Here is a 17,671-nt window from a genome sequence, read left to right as displayed (position 1 = left end):
GCAAGACAGTCATGCCTCTGGGAAGTTTCAATCCTGTATGAGGGGGCAGTCTCCCAGGTCTTTGTTTTCCCTCTGGCCAATTAGCTTGCTTTGACAGCGTGGCTGATTTGCCTCACGTCCCTCTGTTGTGTGTGCATGCACCCCTCAGCAAGATGGATTTTAGCAGAAGGGCCCCGGGGGGTGGGGTGGGGGTGACATGACTTATTATGGTCTGGCTCCCCCTGCCTTTTGACCCGTGAGGAGCCTTTCTGAGCATGTGTAACGTCTCCCTTGCCCCAAGGATGGGAAATATATGACCTCTTGATCTTTTACTCAAATAGGGTTTAGCCCCTCTCTGTCCCTGACATAACTGTTTCTTAAAGTGTCCACAGGAAACAAAGTCCAGCTATTTACCCTGTTCCTGTCATTTCTATCTCAAAGTGGAGAGAGGAGGCTGGTCATAAATATCTCTCCTGGAGCCCACCTGCCTCGTGCCCAAGGAAATGTAACCAGGAGTCTGGTTATAGATGTACAGCCTGGAGCCCATCTTTTTCCTGCCCCAAGAAATGCGAACAGGAGGCCAGTTGTTAATGCCTAGCCTGGAGCCCATCTATCTCCTGCCTCAGTCCTGCCCTGTAATCCCCCAGTGTCCAGCACACCAGTTGCCTATGAATATCTCATCCAGTGCATTCCACCCTGGACTGCACAATGCTGTGGACACACCTCCAGTTCCAAATGCCATGAGGGCCAAGGCTGACTGGCAGCACTTGTGATGTGGAGAAGAGAAGGGAACAGACAGTCGGACTGAGCACATGGCGAGTTTGAACTGTTGTATGGGCATCTGGCTGCCTGGAGCTGATGCTGGGTGTTGGGGAGAAGCTGGAAATGGGGTGGAATAGGCAGGGTGTGGTCAAGAGGGCAGGGAAATGCCAGAGCTGGAGCTGAGGAACTGCCCGTGACTGGGGAGGAAGGGGGAAGCCACGGGAGGTTTCCAGCAGGGACCAGATATGGTTAGAGCAAGGCTTGAGAAAACTCCAACTGACCTGGAGGGGAGGAGTGGCCAAGGAAGTTTTCACAACTCTCCACATGTTGAAGGGATAAGGTGTGGGAGGTGGGTGAGTCCCCGGGGAAATAAGGGTAAAGAGGGATCTGAGAGACAGCTAGTGGCAACTGGCAGAGAAACTGGCTGGAGGGTGGGCTTGAGGCAGTTCAGCTTTGAACCCAGTTCAGCCAGAAAGACCAGAAGAGCAACAGCAAGAGGCAGATCAGAAGTGGATACAAGCATGCATTTCCTGGGGCTGTGCAAGGGGCCCAGAGCACAGCTTTCATGACCTCCAGGAGCTTCAGGATGAGGAAGCAGGAATGCAAGAGGTAGAAAGGAATGTGAGAGGCCAGAGCAGCAGCTGGGGTGGCTGAGGCAGGGCCCGTGGAGGGCACCCACAGGGCTGTGGACGAGTGTATCCAGGGGGCCCAGATCCAAGGGCTGGGGTGGAGCCTGGGCTATGTCTACACAGAGGCCCTACTAGATGCTGGAGTGAGGGCTGAAGAGAGGGCCGTGCGCCTGGGGCAAGCCTGGAGCACAGCAGAGAAGAGGTGCCCTGGAACCAAGGGACCAGTTTTTGATGTAGGATCTACCGCTATCAGCTGTGTGGCCCTGGCCGTGGCCCGGGTCTCTCGGTGCCTGCACTGATCAGTACAAAGGTATAAAAATAGCTCCTGCTGTCTGAGTGTTCTCTGAGGGAAGGGGCAGTCAGAGAGGCTGGGACTAGCCCAAAGTCAGTCCAAGTCAGTCCATCAGAGAGCCAGCAGTGAGCGTGTCAGGCAGGAGACAAAGCCCTCCTGGTAAAACACCCATGTGTTGAGTGCCAGCAGCCAGGCTCCTCCGCCTCAGCTCATCCTCAGGGCCACCCTGGGGGGAGGTGTGCACTCATCTCCCACTGTCAGGAAAGGAGCCTCCTTCTCCCAAAGGAAGTGATGGGCCCAAAACAACGCAGCCAAGAAGTGGCTGGTCAGGACCTGAACCCAAGCTGGCACCAGAAAACATGTCCCTAAACGCTAGGCCCCGCTGCCCATGGTGAGGCTGCAGGAGGTCAAGAACAAAGAGGGCCGGGACTTCCCAGGCATCCCAGTGGTTAGGACTCTGCGCTTCCACTGCAGGGGGCCCAGGTTCAATCCCTGGTCAGGGAACTAATCCTGCATGCCGTGTGGCACAGCCAGAAATAAAAAAGGAACGAAGAGAGCCAAGGAACAGCCTTGACAAAGTGGCCCCCAGGAATGCTGGCGCTGGGGGAGGGCAGAAAGGGAGTGGTGTGGTGGGAATAGACACTCCTAGAAGGACATTTCCAAAAAGGGAAGAAGATTCCCCGTGCAGCTTGAGGGCCTGGCAGTGTCTAATAGAGTCTGTTACAGGAGCTGGGAGAGAGGCCACAAAGAAGAGTCCAGTGGAGGTGGGGGGAATGGGGGAGGGGGCAATGAGCTCCGCAAAGGGCCGTGTGTGCACCGAGGAGAGTCACAAAGAAAGGGGGGGGGGGGCTTCCCTGGTGGCACAGTGGTTAAGAATCTGCCTGCCAATGCAGGGGACACAGTTTCAAGCCCTGGTCTGGGAAGATACCACATGTCACGGAGCAACTAAGCCCGTGCACCACAACTACTGAGCCTGAGCTCTAGAGCCCGCGAGCCACAACTACTGAGCCCACGTGCCACAACTACTGAAGCCCGTGTGCCCTAGAGCCCGTGATCCACAACAAGAGAAGCCATGACAATGAGAAGCCTGCGCACTGCCACGAAGAGCAGCCCCTGCTCACCGCAACTAGAGAAAGCCCCCACACAGCAATGAAAACCCAACGCAGACAAAAAAGAAAAAAAAAGAAAGGCAGGAGGAGGACCCTGTCAGAGAAATAAGACCAGAAACTCCAGGAGGACTAAGATTGAGGGAGGCCTCTTTTCTGTTTTAATTTGGAAATGGTGTGAGGGTTAAAATCTGCTGCAGGAGCCAGTTGGGAGGAGTGATGACCTTCAGGAGATGAAGGTCCACCTCTGTATCAAGACAGGGGGAGAAGGGAGGCAGTGAGGAGATCGGCCTTGAGCCTACACTGTAGTCATACACACCACAATAAAATGCACGCTGTGTGGGTCCGTGACAACACCACCACAGGCACCATGGATGGGTAAGATTAGGCAAGAAGGAAGATAAGGAATGTTGGAGGGCTCACAGTTCAAAGTAGGACAGTCAAGAAAAGGTCTCATTAGAAGGTAGTATTTGAGGGAAAAAAGTGTGAAGATAAGCTATCAAAGGAGACTAGTGATGGGAAATTGCCTGGTGCTCTTGGTGCTTGGTGCTTGCCTGGAATAGCAAGTGCAGTTCGAAGAGAGTGAGCGAGGGTGAGAGGAAGGGGAGGTGAGGGCAGAAGTACAGAGGCCACATCATGTAGGGCCTTGGGAGACACTGCAAGAACTCTGGATTGTATTTAGAGGGAAATAGGAGCCATTAGATGGTTTGAGCTGAGGAGTGACATGATATAAAACATTATATAGCTGCTATGCTGAAACCTGAATGAAGGGAAATGAGTGTAAACTTGTGGAGTCCAGCTGGGAGGCTACTGCGATAACCCAGAAAATGCTCATTGTTTGTAAACAGTGTTGTGACAGGGGATGTGGTGAGAAGCAGTCTAATTACAGGTATATTTTCAGCCTTGATGCAACAGATTTTGCTTATGGGTTGTGCACTGGGTGTGAGAGAAGACAAGGCTGAGTGTAATGGTTGATTTTATGTGTCTACTTGGCTGGGTCACAATGCACAGACATTTGGTCAAACGTTATTGTGAGCATGTCTGTGAGGTTATTTCTGGATGAGATTAACATTTGAACCTGGCCAAAACAATCTTGAGAAAGAACAGAACTGGAGGAATCACACTCCCTGACTTCAGACTATACAAAGCTACAGTAATCAAAACAGTATGGCACTGGCACAATAACAGACACATAGATCAATGGAACAGAAGAGAAAGCCCAGAAATAAACCTACACACTTATGGTCAATTAATCTACGACAAAAGAGGCAAGAATATGCAGAGGAAAAAAAGTCTCTTCGACAGTGGTGCTGGGAAAACTGGACAGCTACATGTAAAAGAATGAAATTAGAACATTCTCCCATATACAAAGATAAACTCAAAATGGAATAAGACCTACATGTAAGACTGGAAACCATAAAACTCCTAGAGGGAAGGACAGGCAGAACACTCTTTCTTTGACATAAATTGTAGCAATATTTTTTTGGATATGTCTCCTAAAGCAAAGGAAATAAAAGCAAAAAAGTGAGATCTAATTAATCTTAAAAGCTTTTGCACTTGGGCTTCCCTGGTGGTGCAGTGGTTGAGAGTCCGCCTGACGATGCAGGGGACATGGGTTTGTGCCCCGGTCTGGGAGGATCCTGCATGCTGCAGAGCGGCTGGGCCCGTGAGCCATGGCCGCTGAGCCTGCGCGTCCGGAGCCTGTGCTCCACAACGGGAGAGGCCATAGCAGTGAGAGGCCTGCGTACCGCAAAAAAAAAAAAAAAAAAAAAAAAAAAGCTTTTGCACAGCACAGGAAATCATGGACAATATGAAAAGACAACCTACAGAATGGGAGAAAATATTTGCAAATGATGTGACCAATAGGGGTTAATATCCAACATATATAAACAGCTCATACAACTCAACATCAAAAAAACCAAACAACCTGGGAATTCCCTAGCAGTCCAGTGGTTAGGACTCTGCGCTTCCACTGCAGAGGGCATGGGTTCAATCCCTGGCCAGGGAACTAAGATTCTGCAAGCCGCCCAGTGGTAGCCAAAAACAAATAAAAATAAATGAAATTTAAAAGTGGGGTTAATAGTATACATAAAATAGATAACCAACAAGACCCTACTGTATAGCACAGGGAACTATATTCAATATTTTGTAATAACCTATAAAGGAAAAGAATCTGAAAAAATAGATATATACATATGTATAACTGAATCACTTTGCTGTACACCTGAAACTAACACATTGTAAATCAACTATACTTCAATTTTAAAAATGTAAAAAATAAAAAATTTTTAAAAATAAAAAGTGGGGTTTATTACAGGTGTACAAAAATGGATTCATTTGACTATCAATAAATGCAATTCACCACAATAACAGACAGAGGCAGGAAAAAGTATTTTACAAAATTAAAATATCCATTTATGATACATAAAACACTTAGCTTAACAGAAAAAGAAGGGAGCATTGTAAATCTGTTAAAGGAGAAAATATGTGTAGATTTACCTTTCAATGAACAATAGTGAGCCAACTGGATATCCATATGGGACAAAAATGTACCTTGACTCCTGACACCATGCAAAATCGATTCCAGATGGAGAACAGGTCTAAACGTGAAGGTGAAAAAAAAAAAAAGAAGGAAAAAACCTTTAAAAGAAAAGCAGAGGAGAACGTCTTCATGACCTTAAAATAAACACATTTCTTTCTTTTTTTAAATTTATTTTTTCACTGCGTTGGGTCTTCGCTGCTGCCCATGGGCTTTCTCTAGTGGCAGGGAGCGGGGGCTACTCTTCATTGCAGTGCACCGGCTTCTCATTGAGGTGGCTTCTCTTATTGCGGAGCACGGGCTCTAGGAGCACGGGCTTCAGTAGTTGTAGCTCGCCGGCTCAGGAGTTGTGGCTTGTGGGCTCTAGAGCAGAGTGCAGTTTCAGTAGTTGTGGCACGCAGGCTTAGTTGCTCCGCAGCATGTAGGAATCTTCCCAGACCGCGGGCCTCTCACTGTTGTGGCCTCTCCCGTTGCGGAGCACAGGCTCCAGACGCGCAGGCTCAGCAGCCATGGCTCACGGGCCTAGCCACTCCGCGGCATGTGGGATCTTCCCGGACGGGGGCACGAATCCGTGTCCCCTGCATCGGCAGGCGAACTCTCAACCACTGCGCCACCAGGGAAGCCCTACTCCTGATTTTTAAAATTATTTAATTAATTTAGGCTGTTCCGGGTCTTAGTTGCAGCATTCGGGATTTTTAGTTGCAGCATGCAGACTCTTAGTTTGGGCATGCACGCGGGACCTAGTTTCCCTGCCCAGGGACTGAACCCAGGTCCCCTGAGTTGGGAGCGCGGAGTCTTGCCCACTGGACCACCAGCGAAGTCCCTACTCCTTATTTTTAAAGGAAATTTCAGGTTAGAATAAATTTGCTGCACCCAAAATCTACTCCCCGCTAACCTGGGTGTCGGCTCAGTGAGAGCTGCAGAGGGGAAGGACCAAGGCTGAAACAGTCCTTGACTGCCACCTAGTGGCTACTGGGGGTGGACTCCACCCTGTCTCCCACAAATGAAAACCGCCTTGGGATCCCACACCCTTCCTTGTCTGACTCAGAGGTGAGGCCAGACAAGAAAAGGCCCTGGGGTGGGTGAAATGATGAGCTAACCACTGGCTTCACGCCTGGTGGGGCTGTGGGCTGAGGGGCTTAGTTTCTGGGCCTGGCTTGGAGGGACATACAGAGACACCTGGAGCTACAGTAATGTCACAGAGAAGCAAAGGCAGGGAGGCATTGAGAGACATGTGGATATAGCAAAGATACAGAAATAAAGATGCCAACAACGCAGAGACCCGGAGAGATGAGAGAAAGAGAGAGTCCCAGACAGACCCAGAAAACAATACCAAAGGATTCAGAGACACAGACACAGAAGACTGAGGGCGGGGATCTCCAACAGGAAGAGCCCTTACCCCTGCTGTTCCCATGGACGTCCAGGCAGTCCTCCAGCCCCATCCAAACACCCTTTTCAGGAGGTCCTGGGCACTCTAATTCTTAGTCCTTTCTGGGATTCACTGGTACAGATTAGCTTATTTCAGAATTTTCCCCAGGACAGGCTGGGTTGCTACTTCTGCTGTGGTAGGTCCAGCTTTACAGCTTCTAAAACCAAGTTGCCATTCTCTCTTTGCCCTTCTCTTTCTCCTGGTGTGTGTATTTCCCAGTTCTCCTTCATATACATTAGGCATATCTTCCTATGCATAAAAACTTCTATAGCACTTGCCTGGAGAAAACAAAACTGACTGCGGGTTTCCTCCCAACTGGCTCTGTCCTGAGTAGCCTAATAAAAAGCTGTGAATTTGGAGGGCCCAATGACCTTTCCTGGCTGGCCAAAGACCCCTGCCTGGCTGGTGAACAATGGGACCTCTTCTAACACACTGTAGCCAGCTCGTGGCCTCATCTGCCCCATGCAATCTGCTAAACTCACTCTTGTATTCCAGGACCACTTCCCTGCTGGCACTTAGCAAGCTCCTGGAGAACGTGGGGTGAGTTAACAGCAGAGGGACTTGGGAAGGTAGGAAACTTCAACTCCCAAATTCAATCCACCGTTCTCCTGCATTCTCCTCTTACCCTCCTCCACCCAGTCTCACGCTGAGGCCACATTCAGGTTTCTTCCACAAACACTGCCAATGTCTATGGCCCAGAGGCCTAGATTATGGACCCTGACCTCTGGATTCTAATTCTGATCTCATCACTTACCATCTGGCTCTCCTTGCCTCCACTTCCCCAAGTATAAAATAAAATATTGACAGGGTCAACTTCATAGTGCTGTTGTGAGGATGCAATGAGTTAATATTGCAAAGTGTGGCACTGAACCGAGTTAAAATCAAGGACTGGAGTCAGACTGGACTTGGGGCATTCACGTAATCCCTCCAAATTTCCGTTTCTCCTCTGTAAAATGGACACAGTGACTTAAATTCACAAGGTTGGGAGTATCTAATTAAATGTTGTGAGAGGCCCTGAAGGACCTGAGATGTGAGACTGGGCCACTGTGGCTTTCAAATGTCCTGTCCCTGCAGCTGTGCTTCTTTACCCTCTCCACCACTTAGTCCTTACCTCTTCCTCTTCACCCCTTCCCATAAACCCCAGCTCGCCTAGCCTGTGGCTGCAGATCCTCAGAACAATGCCTCTATTCCCATTTCAGAAACCAGAGCTACCTTTCCCATAAAACACTTTCCTCAAATTAAGAGTCCTGTGCTCCCTCAGAGCCTCCTCCTTCCCAGCATTCCAGAAGACTCTTACCTATGACAACAGAGCTTTGACTGCTTTTCTTGCACAATATAAAGCAAGAAAAAGTGAACACACAGCACCCAGTTTAACAGACCCATTGTTACTGGGACAGGTGGAGCCTCCCTTTCTTGCCTTCCAGAGGTAGGTAAGAAAGTCTTCCAGGCTGAATTGGGCTCTTACTCTTTAAATTGTTATCTATTCTAGTACTTTCATTTATAGTTTCACTATGCAGTACAGCCTTGGACTATGTAAAATGTTATTCCTCTACAACTTTGTTTCATTTGATTCGCTGGTATTCACCTTAACCCATGTACGTATAGGTACTAGTTCACTGACTTCACTGTGTAATAAAGTTCTAACCCACAAAAATGTGTACTTATCTTTCTCCAGTCAGTGGAGACTAACATTGTTTCTAGTGTTTTTCTATTAAAAACGGTCCTGGTGGGAACACTTCTGTACTACAGAAGCTGCTGAAGCTGAAGCTTAGGGCCCCACGCTCCAGCCTCACCTGCCCAGGCCTCCATCCACTGCCAGATGCCCCTTCCCCGCCAGACCCCCAAGCTGAGTCCCCCATCTGCGCCCAGACTCCCTCATTGCCTGCCATCTCCCACCGTCACAACGCCTCAAAGTCCCCCCTCCCCACTCTAGCCACTCCCCATGCTCCGAGGGGCTTCCTGCCCCACGGCCGGGCCCTCCCCCCAAGGCCAGCTCCCACCCGCAGCCCCGAGCCCCTCCCACCTCACCGCCCGAGCTCCCTCACGAGCCCAGCCCGCCCACACCTGGGCCTCCACCCACACCTGAGACGCTCTTCAGTGCCCCCGTATTATCCCGATCTCCGCAGTCCACACCCCTGCCCCGCCCAAGCCCTGATGGCCCACCCACAGGTCCCAGCCCCGCGCCGCAAGGTCCGGCCCCTCCCCACACTTGGGGGCCTCCCCGACATCTCTTCCCTCACACCCGGGTCCCTTCCTCAGGGTCCCCCGCCCACGCCTGCCACGGCCAGAGCTACACACATGCTCTATCCAGGCTTCACACCTCCCCCCTCCCCACACCTGGTTCCAGGGCCCCATCCAAGGCCTCTGGAGGCTTGGTGGCAGCCATGTATGTGGTCAAAGGGCATCGTCGTCAATTCAGAGTATTTGACTGGGCGCTGTGAAGCAAAACGTGAAACACTCTGAAATCTTGATGCTCCTACGTGAAAAACCCTCAATAGACGTTTTCCCGAATTTGACAACACCCCATAATTTTACAGGACATTAGCGGTAATACATTGTGAAGCTGAAAGCGAGTTTTCTAAACTATTAGTAAAAAAAAAAATTTTAAGAGTGGGTCAGTCATGCTAGAAGACTCAGTTATCTTACATTCTTTCTCATAGAAATGATTCTAATTTTACCTATTCTGATTTTAAATATTCCAGGGAATTCCCTGGTGGTCCAGTGGTTAAGACTCTGTGCTTTCAGTACCAAGGCCACGGGTTCAATTCCTGGTCGGGGAGCTAAGATCCTACAAGCTGAGCAGGTGTGGCCAAAAGAAATAAAATAAAATAAAATATTCTAAATCACTGTCATAGGAAGCAGTGGCTATGATTATACAGTTAATGTTACCACTAAGATTAATATTTTAAAAGGCAATTAATTTTAAATTTGTTATCCTTGAAATTTTGTTGTCAGCTTTTAAAATTTTGCAATTATTTTGCTGTGTCATTCTAAAGAAATATAAACTTTCACACAAACATATTATGTTCATAATTTTGTGTTCTTTTCTTCCGGCTCTGGGCCGGCCTCAGCTCCTGCTTCAGCTCCTGCTTCCGGGATCTGCCCTCGCCCCTGTTCTGGGACAGGTGAGTATGTGCTCTGAGCGCCACACCTGGGTCATTACATCGCTGCTGGGCACCATACCATGTTTGCAGTGTTTCAGTTTTCAGAAGCAATGCCTCTTTCCCAAGGCAGGTGTGCCAATTTAGATATGGAACTGAGATGCGGCGCAGCCCACTGTGCCCAAGCCTAGGAGCCTAGAAGGTCTTAGTCACTGTGGATGAAAAAATAGAATACAGCAAACTCCACCCAGCTCTAGCGGCAAAACTGGTTCTCCAAGCGCTCTGTGGTGGAAGGGGGATGGCTTCAGACCCTCACTGCGGAAAATTCCAATGTTGATCATTAGAAGTTAATACATTAATATTTTACTAGTTTATTAAAAACTTGAAGGCAAGTAATAGCTCTCAAGACTTTACCCATGAAACTACAAGACGTTCTACATGACAGGAAAAAAGTTAAAACTGCTACTCAATTTTTAAAATATGATTTATTTCTCATTGTTTACTAAACTTCAACTTCAGTAGTTCGTTTTAATTTGGTAAACATTGCTTGGAGGTACTTGTTATTCTCTTTTGTAGTCTGATTGGAGAGGAACACAACACTAGCTCCCTTTGTTTATTGGTAAAACTGCATAACAAATAACTGCGAAACGTTGCAGGGCTTTTAGAAGAGCTACTGCAGTGGAGACAACAAAGACTTTGTCAAGCTTTGATTGCATTTGAATCCAGATTTCAGGTGGCCACAAATTCAATGCATTATTTATCGAATAGACAAGGTTCTAGAAACTACTGACATTAATAGTTATGTTCAATGCTAACAAACACATAATTAAGGCCCTTTCCAATCATAGTGCCTTTCGTCTGTTCAGCCACTGTTTTCAGTTTTTCAACCCTAACATTCAGTGCCAGTAAAAACATTCTTTTATTCTATTATTGCCAGATAAGTAATTCTCCTAATCAGACAATCTTATTATAACTAACTTATACAAACATGTAGAGGAGACACATTTCTTGGAACGAGAGCAACTGGTTCTAGATAAGAGACACTTTTCATAAATTATGCTCTAATCTGAAACCTGGGGATGTATTTGACTTCATTGGCTCAGTTTAACAAGGGAAAAAGGGCAAAGGGAAATTTATCACTATGTCATGCAAATGTTTTAAACCTATGTTTCTAACAATGACCAACTCTAACCTCCCAATCTAAGAAAGCAGTCTCTCTACCCCATCATTCTACATCTCAGCTACTTTATGTGTCTTCACTACATTTGTCAATCAATACTTGAAATATTATACCATCTATTTCTCTTTCTTACTCGTCCCCATCATAATATCAGCCATTCAAGGCAGGAGCTTTGCATTACCCGGTTGGAAACTTCAGTTCCTGGAGAAGTGCCAGAACAGTAGTAAAATTCAAAATATATGTTGAATCAGTAAATAAATGTCAAGTAATTATACTAAAATGAAAATACTTTGAAAGTTGTAAAATCAAATTATAATGAATTAAATTTAAAAAGCATGGTACAGGAGACTTCCCTCTCCGTCCAGTGGTTAAGACTCCAAGCTTCCACTGCAGGGGGCACGGGTTTGATCCCTGGTCCGGGAACTCAGATCCCACACGCCACGTGGCACGGCCCCCCCCCCCAAAAAAAAAAGCATGGTACACATAGTACATGCGTAGTGATACAAACTTTTCCACAATTGGCACCTTAGTGAAAATAGTATGTACATTTATTGACACAAAATGTCTAAATAGATAGCCATCAGCTTAAAATTCACACACATGCATGCACACCAGAGAACTATATATATAATATATATATTATGTATATATATATATATATATATATATATACCCTGTAAACATCCCAAAAAACAATGAAATTGTACAATTTAAATGGGAGAATTGGTTGGTACGTGAATTCATATCTCAACAAAGCTGTTTTTAAATCACATTCAATATAAATCACATGCACAATTTAACGTGGAGAGTGGTGATTAAGAGCTGGTTCTGGGGCCCCCGCTTCCAGCTATGAGGCTGGGTGCTTCTCTTACTCTCTCTTTGCCTCATTTCCTCATCCTGAAATGGGGTGAGAGTCCTCCCTGGAAAGGTTGTTGTGAGGATGACATGAGTTAACACACGGAACGTCAGTCCTGGAAAGCAGCCTGCCAGGTAGCAAGCTCTCACCAAGGCTGCCATTGTGGATGCACCCAGAGTTCGCGGTGCTAGTCCCCTAAGGGGGTCATAGTCTGAGGGAGTGACACACATCCATGATAATCCCCATATGATGTGCTCAGTGGTGGCCTGTGTGACCAGGTGGATACAGGAGTGACCTGAGATAGGGAACTCTGAAATAGAGACAGGGTGGGTATAGGGGAGGTGACACAACGGGAAGGTTTATTTCAGAAGTTGTTAACTGGGAGGTGTGCCCAAGAGGTACTTCAATTATAAGATCGAGGGCTGAGTAGTCTGGTTGAGAGACATGAGCAGTAGTTGGACAAGGGAGCTAAGACACCCTTGGGGGAGGAGAAAAGCACCTCTGAGCTCTAACAGAGAAGCGGAATGAAAGGTCGAAGAGAAATGACGTCGCCTGGCATCTCAGTTTCGTGAACCCTTGCGTTTCTCTCCTCTATGCACAGGATCCCACCTTCACTCTTCGAAGGACTTTCTCAAATACAAATCTAACAATGTCTCTCCCCGGCTTGAAGCCCTTCCTCCAAGGTCCACTGCCGGCTTTCTGGCCTCACTCCACGCGGCCCGCCTCCTCCGCTAGTCCCCCTCCTCCCTGGCCTCCTGAGCTCACCCGATGCTCTGTCCCTTCACCTCAGCTACCCCTCACAGCCTCTAAGGTCCCAGGTCCTGAAGCCCACACCTCCGGAAGATCGTGGCCATCACGGAGGCGCGGATGGATAAACGGGTGGACAAAGGCTCCAGAAGTGACTCAACCATAACCCCAACCACTACAAGAGGATACAGCGGATGGGAGAGGGGGAGGGGAAGAAGAGCTGCGCAGGCGTAATAGGGCTGCTGCTTGACAGGTACTCGGGTGAACCGGAGCAGCCAATCCGCACGAAGAGGGGCGGGACCGCTTCGCGACCGGAAAGCCCTGCCTATACTGCCTGCACGAGACAGAGTGGGAACAAACGGCTTCTTGGAAGGGGCCTCCTAGAAGCCTATGAGGTCTTTAATGGCCGGAGTCGGCCAAAGTGATCCGGGCCTTCACTCCAGATTCCGAGGGGGAGTGGCTGCCGCAGAGACCTCCATATCCCCGTTCTTGAGACACTCCCCCACACCGTTTCTGTATCCTCTCGTCTAGAAGGCTCTTAGATCTTGCAGCGTGAAGGGCCCCTCCCGCCGCCTCCCCAGGGCACAGGAGTCAGCCAAGGCCGAGATCCGGGCAAAAGCCCTTCATCCCTCAAACTGCCGCTACCCTTATGATGGCCCTCCTTGCACCCTGTCTTACACCCACTCACCTCCTGCTCTAACACTGGCAGGCAGGTGAGCAGTCAGGCTGCCTCCTTCCCCACGGTCCTCAAAGGGAGTGAGACCCAGATGTGTGGGCAAGGAGCCCAGCACCCTGAGCACACAGAGGGGGACCTGCAGAACATGTCAGAGAGAGGGGGAAGAAGAACAGGGGGCTCCTGAGGGAGACAGCACAGGAAGTGGTCCAGGTGGGAGTTCAGTATGTCTCAGAAACTGGCAGAAGCCTCAGAGGGCAGAGATTCCCTCTGTCCTTGTTCTCTCATGAATGGGGTCTTTTCCCTACTCTACCAGACCCTTCAAAATAGACAATCTCAGCTTCCTACTGATGCCTGTGACATTCAGTCCATCTTGGAAGTTAGGAAGAAAACACGTCATGATGCTATCCACTTCCCTTTATCTCTGGTCAATCTTAGATAATTCCTGTTTTATTACCTTTCCTCAGGGAAATTAATGACTTTGAGGATGCATCTATGTTGTTCGCAGAGCGATCAGTAGTGCGTAGAGAAGGGGAAAAGCACAGTTTGGAAGTGTGAGGAGCTGTGGCAGTGACTGACGTGAGCAGAAGAGAGTCCTGGGTGTGAGTGCCGATTTTCAGGTGCCACTCTTGGCAACAGACTTCCCTCCTTCCACACAAGGTCTTTTGTATCATTTGCAGCACTGAGTCCAGAAGGGGAAGGGAGAATTCAGAGCTGGATCTCGCAGCTTTCTGTCTTTTTGATACCTCTAGGTTCTCATCTGCACCCATCCAACACAGGCAGGCTCTCCATCACCCACTGCTCCCAGCCTTTCATCATTGGAGTTTTGATTTCCCTGTAGGTGTCAGTGCCTCTCACCCAACTCTCCCATCTGGTAGAGCTACCTGTGTGTAGCTTCTTCAAGCACAACAGTAAGTCACCACCTCATATCCCCCTTTTGCCAAAGTTCAGTATAGGTGCATCAGGGCTGAGTATTGCATCTGTCCCCTCTTAAGAGGCCCCAAAGGCCGACCACACACTCAGCAGCAGGCAACAATGCCTTCCACACTGGAAGTGGCACAAGTCAGGTCCCAAGCTAATGAATTTAGCTTCTTAGATATTAAACCCAGTGCTTATAAATAGTCATGAAATTGGGTACAGAAAACTTTAAAAGCTTTGTGTGTTAAGAAGTGTCTCATTTGTTAGGAGTATTTAGGATGAACAACTGTGCTCTCAAGGTGTGATTCCTGAGGGGCTAGACTGGCAGTGAAGGCTGTTTTCAAGAAGTCACTTTTGAGGAGGGCTGGCCACTTGCCCTGCTTCTTGGGTATGCATTCCTTATCAGAATTTCTGGAGCCATCCAGAAATGGGTCTGATTTCTTTTCTTTTTTGCGGGGGGGCTCGCCAGGCGTCCTGCAGGATCTTAGTTCCCACACCAGGGGGAATGCCCTTGGCATTGGGAGCACGGAGTCTTAACCACTAGATGGCCAGGGAAGCCTCTGGGTCTGATTTGCTGGGCTCCCTCTCCCTGGTTCTGCCCTGGGCTCAACCTGTCCTCTACCTTGAACCAGTGTCAATACCGCCTGGCTCAGGTGAAGTTTTCTTTCTACCTGTTAAAGGTGAAATACCTCATGGTGATAGGGGTGGGAATGGAGGATCCCTAAAGAGGGCAGAAGCTTCAGGATGGGGCAAAAGCGTTAGAACCCTCTGGAGAAATGGATCTGAGGTCCTTTTCATACTTCCTGGAGACCTTCCAAAGCACCTGGGACTTAAAGGGTCCTCTTCTTCAAATGCCTGCTTTCTTGCTGCTTATTCCCCACAGGAGGAGTCTGGAAACTTGAGCTGAGTCTCCATTCTGCTACCATGGCACAGTGTGACCTTGAGCAAGACCATTATCTTCTCTGGAGCACAGTTACCCCACGGGGGTCTCTCTAATGATGACCCCCTTTCTCTCATGCTGCAGATCTTACTGTGTGTATATCAGGGCCATTCCCAGCTACACGAACAGCCCCTGTGAACTGAGCAGCATAATCAGATGTCATCATCACAACAAACATTCAAAGTCGGCTCAGTCATGGTTCCCACTTCATGGATGAGCAAATAGGCAGGAAGAGGGCAAGTCTGTTGCTCATGTGCACATAGTAAGTAACTAACAGAGCCTGGATTTGACTCCAAAGTATGTGCTATTAATGGTTCTTCTGACTCTCGAGGTTCACAAGCTCTCCTCACAAAGGGCCTGGAAAGCATTCATTACACACATACAAATTGAGGGCTGGCCATGGGTTGGCCCTGTGCCCCTGAAGCCCCTCCACCCCAAACCTCAAAGGTATGTCCTGTTGTTACTCCATTTTATTACTTTTTAAAATAAATAAATTTCTTTATTTATTTATGGCCACGTTGGGTCTTCGTTGCTGCGCGCGGGCTTTCTCTAGTTGTGGCGAGCGGGGGCTACTCTTTGTTGCGGCACGCGGGCTTCTCATCGAGGTGACTTCCCTTGCTGCAGAGCACGGGCTCTAGGCGTGCAGGCTCAGTAGCTGTGGCACGGAGGCTCAGTAGTTGTGGCTCATGGGCTCTACAGCACAGGCTCAGTAGTTGTGGCACATGGGCTTGCTCCACGGCATGTGGGATCTTCCCGGACCAGGGCTCGAATCTGTGTCCCCTCCTTTGGCAGGCGGACTCTTAACCACTGTGCCACCAGGGAAGTCCCGTTACTCCATTTTAGAGGAGAGGGAACTGAGGCTGAGAATGAAGGAGCTGCCTGAGATCTCCCAGCGAGCAAGTGTCAAGCTGGGCTTCATATCCAGCTCTTTCTGGTCCGGGAGCCCTGGTCTTAAGCTTTGTGCAAGAACCCAATCTTGAAAATAGGAAGCACCATGAAAGGTTTTCATCAGGAGGTGCCACATGTTTGCACTAGGAAGGCCCTCCGGCTTCCTACTCACCTGAATCCTCCCCACCCTGTCTTTTAGGGCTCTGTCCTGCCCTCTGACCCCCAGCACTGGCAGCTGCTGGTGGCTTCCTGTCCTCAGTGACTCAACAATTCAATCAAAATCTATTTATCAGTATTGGGAATAAGGGCGGCAACAGTCCTGCTTCAGTTGGTCACCGCGCAGTGGGAGAAGAGGGTGAAAAGAGGAATCAGGGAGGGAGGACAGCAGAATAGAGGGGCCCGTGGTCGTCCAGCGTCAAGGGCACAGGTCGAAGGCACGTGGTGGGGTGAGGGACAGGAAGAGCGTGGCCAGCGGTGCACAAGGCAGGCGCGGGGGTCTGCTGCCGAGGGAGGCGGCCCGCTCCTCCCCCCAGGGCTGATGGTCCCCTTGTCCCACCACCCCATCTCACACCCCTGCCCCCAGGCAGCAGGCAGGAAGCGAGGGCAGGGTGGGGGTCTTCTGACTCCAGCTCCAGGGGAGAAGTGGTTGTCAGGACGTGGTCAGAGGGTGGTCGGGCGATCCTGTGGGGTGCCCATCAGCCCCAGCTCTCCCCGCGATGAAACCCAGTCCAAGGAAAAGCGATGCGACCCACCGTCCAGCGAATGGAGCCTCAAGGCCAGCCTCGCTGACACGAAGTTCCCGTGCGGCACGCCCCCCAGAAGTCCTGGAACCCGCACTTCTGGCCCAAGTACCCAGATATCGCCTGTCTCCTTCCACACATTTCTGGGCCCCTCGTTTAGGATCAGGTGAGCTAAAGAAATTGAAAGCCCCCTTCTCCTCACGAGGCGGGTCTGAGGCCCATCCCCCTCCCCACCCTATGTTTAGCCTCTGAGAGGGCCTGGGGCCCTCCCTCTGCTGGCGGGTGTGGCCTTTAAGAGTGCCCTGGGGAGAGGGAGCCGCAGGAATCTTAAGGAATCTGACCAGTTCCTTCGGCGGGAGGGTATTGTTGCCCTGGGCGGGGCTGCTGGGCTTAAAAAGCTGGAACCCACCTGGGCTGGATACAGCCCCAGGAGCCTCCTCAGACCAGCTCTCAGCACCCAGCTCTCAGGTGAGCAGGTTTCCACCCGGACTTCTAGGAAAAGGGGTGGGGACAGAGGGGGTACCAGTCTGAGGAAGGGGTGGTAGCTGCCTGAGTATTCTCAATAACGCATGTGTGTTTGGGGGATTGGAGGACTGGAGGCTGCCTGCTCTGTGCCCACTGTCACATGGAAGGAAGGTGGGTTGAAGGCTGGAGGAAACAGGAGCGAGTCTTTGGCTAAAGAATATGTAAAGTGGAGTTGTGACCCTCAGGATCCAGGAATTCCAGCGTGGTGGAAGGGGCAGGGAGAGACAGATTGGCCGAAGGAGGGCAGGGTTTGGAAATGGCTCAGAGCCAACAGACCCCTGGGTTCCCAAGGAGCGTGTTAATAGTCCCTCCTTCCTATGGCAAAAGGACCCGTGTACTTGTACATTTACTTATTGTAACACGTTTC

General features: G+C 49.6%; 1 protein-coding gene across 7 annotated transcripts in view; it reads right to left on the bottom strand.

Moving 5' to 3' along the window:
* Positions 1-17,671, bottom strand: part of HNRNPF (heterogeneous nuclear ribonucleoprotein F) — an 85,279-nt gene that overhangs the window by 33,226 nt on the left and 34,382 nt on the right. For all 7 annotated transcript variants that reach the window (XR_010838986.1, XR_010838987.1, XR_010838982.1 and 4 more), the window contains one exon: positions 5,268-5,368. The gene's annotated coding sequence lies outside the window, so the exon portion shown is untranslated. The remainder of the gene's footprint in view (positions 1-5,267; positions 5,369-17,671) is intronic.

This window comes from Kogia breviceps, chromosome 2 (assembly GCF_026419965.1).
Source record: "Kogia breviceps isolate mKogBre1 chromosome 2, mKogBre1 haplotype 1, whole genome shotgun sequence".
In the NCBI taxonomy this organism is placed as follows: Eukaryota; Metazoa; Chordata; class Mammalia; order Artiodactyla; family Physeteridae; genus Kogia; species Kogia breviceps.
This window is presented reverse-complemented; position numbering and strand designations above follow the sequence as displayed.